The following is a 14,091-nucleotide window of genomic DNA, read 5'->3' as shown; positions in this document are numbered from 1 at the left end:
TGTGTTTTTAGGCCACTATATGTCCGCAGCTCGTGGTCGTGCGGTAGCGTTCTCGCTTCCCACGCCCGGGCTCCCGGGTTCGATTCCCGGCGGGGTCATGGATTTTCTCTGCCTCGTGATGACTGTGTGTTATGTGCTGTCCTTAGGCTAGTTAGGTTTAAGTAGTTCTAAGTTCTAGGGGACTGATGACATTAGATGTTAAGTTCCATAGTGCTCAGAGCCATTAGGCCACTATTTCTGCGATATCAACTGGAACTGAATTCTATAGAACCGGTCTGAAACGTTACAAAGAATAAAATATGCAGCTGTAACGTGTCAAGTTTCTCGTCATTTAACCCAAAAAGTAGAGGATGATTTTGCTGTTTATAAGTAAACATTGTGTATCACCTACTCAGGATGAAGCCTCTTAAAGTACAGCCAATTCAGCGATTTCTGAACCAGTTTAACTACGTTTATATTCGAGCAGCTATTCAGGTGGCCCCACAAAGCTGAGTATAGCCCCTTCTCGATCTTTTCGCTAGACAAAGTTTTGTATGATCACAACGAATCAAATAAGGACCTCAGCATTACTCACCAAAGTGTTAGCCACTGGAAAACGCAGCCAGTTTGCTTTTACAGTCGTGAAATTAGAAGTTACTGAAGACTAGAATTGCTGTATATCACGCAAAAAACTTTACTACTGTAGGAGAGATACTGCGACAGACAACGAAACTACACTCCTGGAAATTGAAATAAGAACACCGTGAATTCATTGTCCCAGGAAGGGGAAACTTTATTGACACATTCCTGGGGTCAGATACATCACATGATCACACTGACAGAACCACAGGCACATAGACACAGGCAACAGAGCATGCACAATGTCGGCACTAGTACAGTGTATATCCACCTTTCGCAGCAATGCAGGCTGCTATTCTCCCATGGAGACGATCGTAGAGATGCTGGATGTAGTCCTGTGGAACGGCTTGCCATGCCATTTCCACCTGGCGCCTCAGTTGGACCAGCGTTCGTGCTGGACGTGCAGACCGCGTGAGACGACGCTTCATCCAGTCCCAAACATGCTCAATGGGGGACAGATCCGGAGATCTTGCTGGCCAGGGTAGTTGACTTACACCTTCTAGAGCACGTTGGGTAGCACGGGATACATGCGGACGTGCATTGTCCTGTTGGAACAGCAAGTTCCCTTGCCGGTCTAGGAATGGTAGAACGATGGGTTCGATGACGGTTTGGATGTACCGTGCACTATTCAGTGTCCCCTCGACGATCACCAGTGGTGTACGGCCAGTGTAGGAGATCGCTCCCCACACCATGATGCCGGGTGTTGGCCCTGTGTGCCTCGGTCGTATGCAGTCCTGATTGTGGCGCTCACCTGCACGGCGCCAAACACGCATACGACCATCATTGGCACCAAGGCAGAAGCGACTCTCATCGCTGAAGACGACACGTCTCCATTCGTCCCTCCATTCACGCCTGTCGCGACACCACTGGCGGCGGGCTGCACGATGTTGGGCCGTGAGCGAAAGACGGCCTAACGGTGTGCGGGACCGTAGCCCAGCTTCATGGAGACGGTTGCGAATGGTCCTCGCCGATACCCCAGGAGCAACAGTGTCCCTAATTTGCTGGGAAGTGGCGGTGCGGTCCCCTACGGCACTGCGTAGGATCCTACGGTCTTGGCGTGCATCCGTGCGTCGCTGCGGTCCGGTCCCAGGTCGACGGGCACGTGCACCTTCCGCCGACCACTGACGACAACATCGATGTACTGTGGAGACCTCACGCCCCACGTGTTGAGCAATTCGTCGGTACGTCCATCCGGCCTCCCGCATGCCCACTATACGCCCTCGCTCAAAGTCCGTCAACTGCACATACGGTTCACGTCCACGCTGTCGCGGCATGCTACCAGTGTTAAAGACTGCGATGGAGCTCCGTATGCCACGGCAAACTGGCTGACACTGACGGCGGCGGTGCACAAATGCTGCGCAGCTAGCGCCATTCGACGGCCAACACCGCGGTTCCTGGTGTGTCCGCTGTGCCGTGCGTGTGATCATTGCTTGTACAGCCCTCTCGCAGTGTCCGGAGCAAGTATGGTGGGTCTGACACACCGGTGTCAATGTGTTCTTTTTTCCATTTCCAGGAGTGTATAATAAAATCCGTCAGATGAGATCTGAATAGAGAGTGTGCTCTGTCATCCCTGGTGGACACAGAAGATAATAAATCAACATATACAGCTGTGAATAATAGCGACGTCTTTGGGGAAAGTACGTCTTTGGATACTGACAGCGAAGAAACGTAAACAGCCTAAATTCTAAATGAATTTGTGGAAGTGCCCTATGTACTGGAGTGTATGCCTGTAGTGCCTCCCTTCCTTGCTTCTTGGGTGTAAACATGGCACTGTTGCTATCCTGTTCAAGTAATAAGTTCGTCTTCCAAAGTTTCATCAAGAGCCACCTCTGCTGCATAACACTAATATTTTAGTATGCATTCTCCTTCCCACTTACTGCCTACAATCGCTACCTGATGAAAGAAGATCAATCAATAGAACCTGGCAAAATTTCATTCAATAAGTCTACTTATTCAGAACAGGCACAGGATTTTTCCTCATATGCATTCCAGACATATTGACACACTACTCCTCCAACTCTCTGTGTCAACTTCTACCCCCTCTCTCTCTCTGTCTCACCCTTACACATCTGTCTGTCTATTCCCTCCTTCTCACTCTGTCTCCTAATCTCCTCCTCCACATCTCTTTTTCCATATCCACCTCCCCTCACTCTAACCATCCCCACCTATACCCATCTGTCCCCAGCCATGCTCATTGGTGCATGCAGCCCCTGCAATTAAATTCAGTAAAGCAGGCAGATATTACTCCCAGAATGCATCCATCATGCAGGGAAGGCTACACAATAGGAGTTTGAAAATCATCTTTCTGCCTCTGAAGTCCAGGTCGCCATGTGAATCAGGTCGATGAAGCAAGCTGAAATTACTTCAGCAATGCATGTCTTTCATGCACTGAACCCTACATGTCAGGGATTAAAAATCAGTTTCCTGTCCCTGATATGTAGGCTGCCCTGGAAAGCAAGTTCATTAGGTGGCCTGATAGTGATATCACACAACATGCCTGTTGTGCAGAGTAGCCTAAATGCTAGGGGATGGGAAAATAGGTTTTTGCCTATATTTGTGCTCCCATTGGAGCTAGGAGGCTAAAAGCCCAACAGTGCTGATACTCTTAAGGGCTGCTGTTTGTGTGCCATATTTAAAATCGATCCAAAGATTTGGGAAGAGGTCCCATACATACATACAAACGCACACACATGTACAAACACAATTATATATATATATATATATATATATATATATATATATATATATATATATATATATATATATACAATGTGACAGCAGAAATTACTGAAGAATATTCCAGCAAAGGAGTGGAAGTGTCAACTGTGTAAAATGAAATTTCAAGAGCAACGCAGTGCAGTGTAACAACTCAGGAGACTCTCTGTGTCAAATTCTACCCCCTCTCTCTCTCTGTCTCTCATGTTGGCATGGAGGCTGCTCAAGTGTCTTAGGAAGTCACCGAGCCGTTCTTCACCATGGCTCCACACCACGAAAGTATCATCGACGTACCTGTACCACATAACATTTACCATGGAAGTAGACAAGGACAAGAAACTGTCATTTCTAGATGTGCTGGTCACAAGCGACGGCGAAAACCTGGGACAAAGCATGTATGGAAAACCGACACACACGGACCGATACCTGCACAAACTGTCAAACCACCACCCGAGCCAGAAAAGAGACATGATTAGTACGCTCGTAACGAGATCAGGACGCAACACCTCAAATGAGAAATGCAACACCTGGAAACTGTCCTGAGGAGCAATGGGTACTCCACAAATTATATTAGAAGTGTAACAGAGCCAAACACTCGGCGAAGTAAGGAACCAGAAAAAGAGATGTCGGGTACGGCTTTTCTGCCATACATTCCCAGAGTGACGGAAAGAATCGGCCGTATATTGCGCAAACATGGCGTAAAGACGATTTTCAAACCGACAAGGAAGATCAAAGAGTGTCTTAGATCGGCGAAGGAGCAAAGAGACCCACTTGCAATGTCGGGAATATACCCATATACCTTGCACATGCGGAAAAGTTTATGTCGGAATGACTGGACGATCCATTAACACCAGGATCAAAGAGCACAAGCGACATTGCAGGTTGGGGCAGGTGGAGAAATCGGCCGTGGCAGAGCACGCACTGAATGAGACCGACCACGTAATAAAATTCGCCGACACGGAAGTTCAGGCTGTAGAGAAGCACTATCACACGCGCTTGTTCAGAGAAGCTGTAGAAATACAAAAACACGCGAACAGTTTGAACAAGAAAGAGGAAAGCCTTAAAGTAAACGGGTCCTGGCTTCCCGTACTGCAGCGAACGACCGTCGCAGGTAGAAAGAGGAGAACCGCATCGGAAATGACCGCGGAGAATCCCTCGGACGTTGGCGCGCCAGGTACATATAGTTTGCGCCCGCGAGCTCGGCTCCAGTTCACCACCGGCAATGGAGGGTGAAGCTTTGACAATGCCAGCCACTCGTGCTGGCGAAACGTCAGAAAAATCATTAGAAGAACGTCGGCCGAAGAACCCGAGACAGAAGCCAATAGGCAGTTTGTCAACAAGTGGCCACGAAAGCCTGAACAATCCACCTGTAATTCCTTAAAATATTCTTCTCTATACATAAAACTGCTTCAAACCCCTGAGTTAATGTATGAATGAGCACAGTATGGGTAATTTGCTTTACATTTAACTAATGCTAGTTTTCATACACTTCAGTGTATATGACAACATATCTCTTTTAAAATGTAATGTTAAGTGGTATATATTTGCAAGGACATTCAGTAGTATGTGTGGATACTATCTGCAAAATGTGTCATGACTAGACTCAGTTCTTACCAACTGAAACAGGGACTTATGTGACTAGGGCACAGTTACTCAGTAGTCTCAGGTCCAACCGATATGACCGCGAGCCCAGGAGAGGCGCTGCAGGCCATGTGGTGCTGTTAACAAAGGCACTCACTCTGGTCGCCAGCTGCGATACTCTATAAACGCACAATTTCTCTCTTAGCACACACATTCATTGTATGTCCCATATTGAATCACTCAACAGAGGAAAGTCCACTGGACCTGACGGGATACCAATTCGATTCTACACAGAGTACGCGAAAGAACTTGCCCCCCTTCTGACAGCCGTGTACCGCAAGTCTCTAGAGGAACGGAAGGTTCCAAATGATTGGAAAAGAGCACAGGTAGTCCCAGTCTTCAAGAAGGGTCGTCGAGCGGATGCGCAAAACTATAGAACTATATCTCTGACGTCGATCTGTTGTAGAGTTTTAGAACATGTTTTTTGCTCGAGTATCATGTCGTTTTTGGAAACCCAGAATCTACTATGTAGGAATCAACAGGGATTCCGGAAACAGCTATCGTGTGAGACCCAACTCGCTTTATTTGTTCATGAGACCCAGAAAATATTAGATACAGGCTCCCAGGTAGATGCAATTTTTCTTGACTTCCGGAAGGCATTCGATACAGTTCCGCACTGTCGCCTGCTAAACAAAGTAAGAGCCTACGGAATATCAGACCAGCTGTGTGGCTGGATTGAAGAGTTTTTAGCAAAGAGAACACAGCATGTTGTTATCAACGGAGAGACGTCTACAGACGTTAAAGTAACCTCTGGCGTGCCACAGGGGAGTGTTATGGGACCATTGCTTTTCACAATATATATAAATGACCTAGTAGATTGTGTCGGAAGTTCCATGCGGCTTTTCGCGGATGATGCTGTAGTATACAGAGAAGTTGCAGCATTAGAAAATTGTAGTGAAATGCAGGAAGATCTGCAGCGGATAGGCACTTGGTGCAGGGAGTGGCATCTGACCCTTAACATAGACAAATGTAATGTACTGCGAATACATAGAAAGAAGGATCCGTTATTGTATGATTATATGATAGCGGAACAAACACTGGTAGCAGTTACTTCTGTAAAATATCTGGGAGTATGCGTGCGGAACGATTTGAAGTGGAATGATCATATAAAATTAGTTGTTGGTAAGGCGGGTACCAGGTTGAGATTCATTGGGAGAGTCTTTAGAAAATGTAGTCCATCAACAAAGGAGGTGGCTTACAAAACACTCGTTCGACCTATACTTGAGTATTGCTCATCAGCGTGGGATCCGTACCAGATCGGGTTGACGGAGGAGATAGAGAAGATCCAAAGAAGAGCGGCGCGTTTCGTCACAGGGTTATTTGGTAACCGTGATAGCGTTACGGAGATGTTTAACAAACTCAAGTGGCAGACTCTGCAAGAGAGGCACTCTGCATCGCGGTGTAGCTTGCTCGCCAGGTTTCTAGAGGGTGTGTTTCTGGATGAGGTATCGAATATATTGCTTCCCCCTACTTATACCTCCCGAGGAGATCACGAATGTAAAATTAGAGAGATCAGAGCGCGCACGGAGGCTTTCACACAGTCGTTCTTCCCGCGAACCATACGCGACTGGAACAGGAAAGGGAGGTAATGACAGTGGCACGTGAAGTGCCCTCCGCCACACACCGTTGGGTGGCTTGCGGAGTATAAATGTAGATGTAGATGTAGATGTAGATTGATTTCTGCAGTTTTTTCACAAAGTGTTGCTTCTCTGTCAGCACTGACACCGCTGTTCTTCGTCGTCTAGTAAAGGCAGTCGGTCACTGTGAAGGGTCTCTACATGAGCCTCTTCATCATTTTGTTTAACATTTTAACTCAATGCACCCACATCTGGCACCTCAATTCTGGGCACAAACTGTGAACTACAAAAAAGAAAAAATGAACCTGAGGAGCTTAGTGTGTTTATAGTGGCCACATGGTGTAGTACCTTTATTTCACCTCACATTTTACTAAGATTTTTGATAATTATTGGAGTCCCGCACGCATATTTAATATGTCTGTCTGCTGTGTGTTAGTATATACATCCTTTCCTCCTCTTACCTGATGAATGAAAAATATGAAAGAGAGCGTAAAAGGTAAATTTCAGTATCTAGACGGATGGGACTGAAGTAGTCCGCTAGTGTGTAGAACAGCCAACCCTATAAAGCACGTAACAGGTTGGAACCACACAATAGGGATCTCTCTGGGCACTTCCGGAAGAACGGAAGGCGTGGTTTCAAAAAGGGTCTTCAGTTCAAGTCAAAATTAACATCTTGTTCTCATTGCTCACCGTTCGTTGAGCGGTACACGGATTTTTTCTTGCTAATTTCGAAACATTATGAGCATTTACATTTAGCCACGCTTGCAAGCCAATGTGCTGCTCTACCTCTGTTCAGACTTCTTGTGAACCCGTGATATATCTTCTCACTTCAGTCTGATTTAGTTAGTTGTTGATCTCACGACTATAGTATAATTGAACAAATTTCTGAAACTTGACTAATTTAGCTTTCAGTTCGTAATATTGTTTCGACGCACCTTTGTAATCTGAGCACGTGTTAAGTACGGATCTGAGAGCCTTAAGTTCGCAGACCGTCTCTCATAGTAATATGTCCTGTCCAATTTGGTTAGCTATTGTAGGACTCATTTTATCCAAAACGTTTGTTTGTGACGATCACCTGTTCGAGAGTTGTGAGTCATAGTTACTGATTTTCGGGGTAAAACTTCCAAATTAGTTTCAAAACATCTTCCATGGTGCAACTATTTTCAGTTTATTCTTATCGGTGAATTCTTGTTCACTCGCTTCGTGCACTCAAGACAAGGGAATGGCCATTTGCCAACCACGTGCACACTGGTGAAGTTTTTCCTCATTCTTATATTTGTCCTGAGAATCTATTATATGTGTATATGTGCGTGAATGTCGACACTGAAAGATTCATCTGACCCTTCCATAATTATTAATTAATGATAAATATGGTGGTGACAAAATTGTGACACTGATAACACAGCTCTCCAACAAAATGATACATGGAGATTCAATACCCAACGAGATGAAGCTAGGTTACATTAATACAATATTTAAGAAAGGTGATCGCAAAATTTGTTCAAACTATCGAGGAATTTGTGTTACAAACACATTAATGATAATTTTTGCCAAAGTAATTAAAACCAAAGTGGAAAAAATTTTAGAAACCAAGAAGTACAATGTGGATTCACGGCTGGGAGATCATGTGTAGACCATATTTTCACATTACGACAGATTTTGGAGAAACATAGGGAAAAATCAAAAAAATATAGGATTAATTTTCATAGATCTAGAAAAAGCGTATGATACTATTCCAAGAAAATTACTTTGGAGAGTATGGCAAACATAAACCCTTCCTTGATTAAAATAATACAACAGATGTATAAAGATGACATTTGCCAAGTGAAAGTTGGTAATAAACTTTCACAGAAATTACAGAAATTTAGAACAAGCAAAGTCCTTTTACAGGGCTGTCCCATGTCATCATCGTTATTTAAAATCTATGTAGATATTAGCCTTAGAACATGGTCTCGTAAATGTAATAGTATGGGGTTAGAAATAAGAGATGAAGTTTACCTACATCATTTATTGTTTGCTGATGATCAAGTAATCGTAGCACAAGATGGGGAGGATGGTAACTATATGTGCAATCAACTAGCAGTAGCATACAAAACTTGGGGTTTAAAGATTAATTATCAAAAAACCGAATACTTGACTAATGATTCAGATGAGCCATACATTGAACGAAAGAAAGTCAAAAAGATAAACACTTTCTATTATTTGGGATCCATTTTAGAAATCTAGGGAAAATCAGAGTCAGAAATCAATAAAAGAATTAGTAGCGGAGGCTCAATGGGATGCTTAACTCAGTCTTATGGAGCAGGAATGTAATGAGCAGAACTGAAAAATTAATATACAAACCCATATTAGAGAGAGTGGTTCTGTATGGAACGTAGACCTGAAAAATTAACATGAAGCACATTAAAAAATTACAAGCTCTAGAGGTGGACTTCTGGAGAAGATCGGCAAGAATCTCCAGGAAAGAAAAGATAAGGAACACCGAAATAATAAGGAGAATGGAAATAAAAGAAAGAATATATGACGTAATGGATAGGAAGAAATTACTGTGGTACAAAGATGTACGACGAATCGAGAAAACCAGAATACCAAAATTGATACTGGAGTGGGAAGTGGAGGGAGAAGAAGAAGAGGACGACCTATGACCACCTGGATCCAGAATGTGCAGCACACAATGAGGAGAATGGGCGCAGAGGAAGAGGTCACGCAAGATCGAAACACCTGGAGGAATATTTTGAAAATATAGTTTAAGAACGTTTATTGTTTGTATTGTAATTTCCAAGTAAATTATTATGTTGGAGGTAAGCCTCTGTAATGAGGAAAAGCTCAAAATAATAATAATAATACTGATAAATCGTACTGAAGTCTCCGATACGCAGTTGTAAATGTGATTTTGTAACTCATCCCAGAGTGTTATGAAGAACAGCTCCCATCACTCATTTATTATTTGTTTAGCTTCTTATTTTGTTCAGCTGTCCTTGAATAGATGTGATATTTTTACCAGAGCACATGCTTACGTATTCCCTCCCAAACATCCACCTTACGTCCTACTGCTATCCGTTGTGCAATAGATAAACATGGACAAGTTATTTATTTCATAGTTATTCAACTATCTCAATTGTGCAGATCAATCAACGACAGATACCCTTCAACTGCATTGTCTGTGCTCTGAGGTGACGCCTGAAATTTCGTGTTCTAAACATAAACTTGACACTGTGGATCTCGGAATAGTGAAATCTGTAACGATTTCCGTAAATGAATGTCCCATGCGTCTACTTCCAATTAACATTCCGCGTTGAAAGTCTGTTAATTCGCGTCGTGTGGCCATAATCACGAGGGAACCTTTTCACATGAATCACCTGAGTATAAATGACAAGTGTGTCAGGGCACTGCCCTCATATACCTTGCGTATGCGGTACTACCATCATCTGTTTATCTGCATATCGCTGTCCCTTGAGGTTTGTCGCCTCAGTGTGTTACACATAACAGCCTAGACACATCTCACTCTCCACAGGAGATACACATCACCAAAGGCAGCAGGTTAAAGGACGCATTGAGTACCCAAGCCTAACTGAATGTGTAATAAATAAAGTGTTTTCCTTTTACCCTTACATCCCATCACAGAAGAATAAGTCATCAAGGATGATCTCTTTAGCGCACACTACATAGTATATATACAGGGTGTTACAAAAAGGTACGGCCAAACTTTCAGGAAACATTCCTCACACACAAAGAAAGAAAATATGTTATGTGGACATGTGTCCGGAAACGCTTAATTTCCATGTTAGAGCTCATTTTATTACTTCTCTTCAAATCACATTAATCATGGAATTGAAACCTACAGCAACAGAACATACCAGCGTGACTTCAAACACTTTGTAACAGGAAATGTTCAAAATGTCCTCCGTTAGCGAGGATACATGCATCCACCCTCCGTCGCACGGAATCTCTGATGCGCTGATGCAGCCCTGGAGAATGGCGTATTGTATCACAGCCGTCCACAATACGATCACGAAGAGTCTCTACATTTGGTACCGGGGTTGAGTAGACAAGAGCTTTCAAATCCCCCCATAAATGAAAGTCAAGATGGTTGAGGCCAGGAGAGCGTGGAGGCCATGGAATTCGTCCGCCTCCACCAATCCATCGGTCACCGAATCTGATGTTGAGAAGCGTACGAACACTTCGACTGAAATGTGCAGGAGCTCCATCGTGCACGAACCACATGTTGTGTCGTAAAGGCACATGTTCTAGCAGCACAGGTAGAGTATCCCGTATGAAATCATGATAACGTGCTCCATTGAGCGTAGGTGGAAGAACATGGGGCCCAATCAAGACATCACCAACAATGCCTGCCCAAACGTTCGCAGAAAATCTGTGTTGACGACGTGATTGCACAATTGCGTGCGGATTCTCGTCAGCCCACACATGTTGACTGTGAAAATTTCCAATTTGATCACGTTGGAATGAACCCTCATCCGGAAAGAGGTCATTTGCACTGAAATGAGGATTGACACATTGTTGGATGAACCATTCGCAGAAGTGTACCCGTGGAGGCCAATCAGCTGCTGATAGTGCCTGCACACGCTGTACATGGTACGGCAACAACTGGTTTTCCCGTAGCACTCTCCATACAGTGACGTGGTCAACGTTACCTTGTACAGCAGCAACTTCTCTGACGCTGACATTAGGGTTATCGTCAACTACACGAAGAATTGCCTCGTCCATTGCAGGTGTCCTCGTCGTTGTAGGTCTTCCCCAGTCGCGAGTCATAGGCTGGAATGTTCCGAGCTCCCTAAGACGCCGATCAATTGCTTCGAACGTCTTCCTGTCGGGACAACTTCGTTCTGGAAATCTGTCTCGATGCAAACGTACCGCGCCACGGCTATTGCCCGGTGCTAATCCATACATCAAATAGGCATCTGCCAACTCCGCATTTGTAAACATTGCACTGACTGCAAAACCACGTTCTTGATGAACAGTAACCTGTTGATGCTACGTACTGATGTGCTTGATGCTAGTACTGTAGAGCAATGAGTCGCATGTCAACACAAGCACCGAAGTCAACATTACCTTCCTTCAACTGGGCCAAGTGGCTGTGAATCGAGGAAGTACAGTACATACTGACGAAACTAAAATGAGCTCTAACATGGAAATTAAGCGTTTCCGGACACTTGTCCACATACCACCTTTTATTTATTTGTGTGTGAGGAATGTTTCCTGAAAGTTTGGCCGTACCTCTTTGTAACACCCTGTATATAAAAAAAGACCGCCTCAACAGGAATGCTGGGCATATTCCCAGTTGACGCCAGCGTCGTTGACACATCAAGCCGAACGAGCGAAATAATTCGCTTGATTTTTATTTTTGACGCAGTGATCACGAAAGTTACTATAGTGCCTACCTAAGGAGATTATTCTCTCTGCCTTTCAGCTCACCATTCATTGTATAGTACTGACTTTCCATCTGTGTTCCTAATACTCACACAGGTTCCTCCATTTTCTTCAGAAGTCTGTTTCGTTTTCGTATTTTCCTTTAATGAACCAGATATTGGAGTGACGTTAAGTCCGAACATGGCTCTCGTGTGCTGTCTCCGTATGCTAGTTGCCTTTCTATCAATGTGCTTGACACGACTGCCCACTATTCACACAGTGTACAAAGGTAAGCATTTCCAGAAGTTAGCAGTTCTCATTCTGGGTCGTACGATTTCAAAAGTCTCGTAAGAGTAACGAAAGAGTCTCGGTTTCGCTTCGAGGTCGCACAATACAAAAAAAAGGAGAAAGGGAAAAAAAAAGCGCTCACATCGCTTCCGCTGGCCACAGATTCGGGAAGCCAGTATTGGCTCCCGGGATGGCGGACCATTAAGCTTTCGGTCCGAAGTTTTATGGCCGTTGTTTGTTTCAGGTCTGTGTTTAATTTCCGCTGGAATGGAACCGCTCTTCCCGGTCTCTTATTGTACGACACGACCACCTACATTACCACACAATGCACCACGATCGCCAACGTACGCCTCTCTCTCTCTCTCCTGTCCCTCTCCCTCTCCCTCACCCTCTCTCTCTCTCTCTCTCTCTCTCTCTCCCCTTCTCCCTCTTTCTCTATCCCATCAGCTACGCCTCTTCCCAAACGTACGCCGCATTCACGCACTCACTCACTCCCACACACAAAACAAATACTTGGTCACACGTTGTCGTCACGCTGCCTGCAAAGAGATAAGTGATAAGGCAGGGCTGATGCTCTTGGAAGCTCTCCAATTCTTTGCCAGAGCGTCGTGATTTCACATCCCTCTTGCTTTCTCTTTTACTAGAAACGAAGAGGAGAATGTAAATGGAAATGGGGGTCTTCCACGTCGCGGCTCATATTTTACGGCTCCTGACTGCAACAAACCTATACGTTTATTCGATACTTCCGAATATTCCCATAAAAAAATGTATTTAATTGAAGTCAGCAAAGCAGCGGGTACCTGTTTTCCAATATCGGATTCAAATTTCATTGGGTTCCACATACCGAACTCATATTAAAACATTCATATCGGACTGGTTTTTGTTGACTGTATTTGCAAAACCTTCGCTTCGCGGTGTACTTGACAACGCTTTTAATGACATTTAAGTGAAGAGATAAAGCAGAGTTGCTAACCGTTTATCTGGCTACGCCTTTAAAATAATAATGTGTCTTTTTACCAGATGCGGTTTTCTGAATGTAACGAAGTACTGATATAAATTTCATTTGGAATACTCAGTAATAAACTATGTACATTAGCCCTAGCAGTAATTACGCATTTTCCATTACGCGCACTATCAAGGGGTGTCGGGGGTCGAGGGGGCTGGGAGTGCTTTATAATCACCACAAAAATAATTAAAAAACTAATTCAATTAATTGTCGTTAACTTCTATTAACTACGTCGTTTTCAGATAGGTATTCGTGTGCAAGTAGGACTCAGAACCTCAAAATATCGTCATAATATCATTTTTTATTTCACGCCAATTGCATGGCGATGACATGAGATCACACACACACACACACACACACACACAGTCCTGAACGGAGCTAATCTCCGACCCGGCCGGAAATCGGATCACAAGAGCTGACAACATGGCTGAAAGCATATAAAATGCAAATCGATCATACCAAGTAAAACGATTCTGAAAAAGATACTTATTAACACTGAACCTCAATTTAGTCGGTAGGAAGACTTTTCTGAAGGCGTAGGTTCATGGTGTAGCCATGCACAGAAGCGAACCTTGGATGATAACTATTGCAGAGATGAAGTGAAAGCTTTAAAAATCTGATGCGTAAAATAAGCTATTGAAATTATTATTATGTTCTACACTATGTTCGCCGTCTTAGTTTTGGCAATAATGGAAGACTTTTCTACGGTGAACACCGTTTTCAATTCCGCAAAAAAATACAATAGTTTTGAGTAAGCTAATAAGTCTGCTTAAAATATTACATTTGCTTTGTGTAAATAATTGAAAACGCTCATTTATAAGTTTTTAAGCAAGTGAACTCTTAAATCATGCGTGAAAACTTAACGTCAAAACGCCGGCC

Source organism: Schistocerca cancellata, chromosome 10 (genome assembly GCF_023864275.1).
Source record: "Schistocerca cancellata isolate TAMUIC-IGC-003103 chromosome 10, iqSchCanc2.1, whole genome shotgun sequence".
NCBI lineage: Eukaryota > Metazoa > Arthropoda > Insecta > Orthoptera > Acrididae > Schistocerca > Schistocerca cancellata.
The sequence above is the reverse complement of the archived record's forward strand: the minus strand, read 5'-3'. Positions refer to the sequence as shown.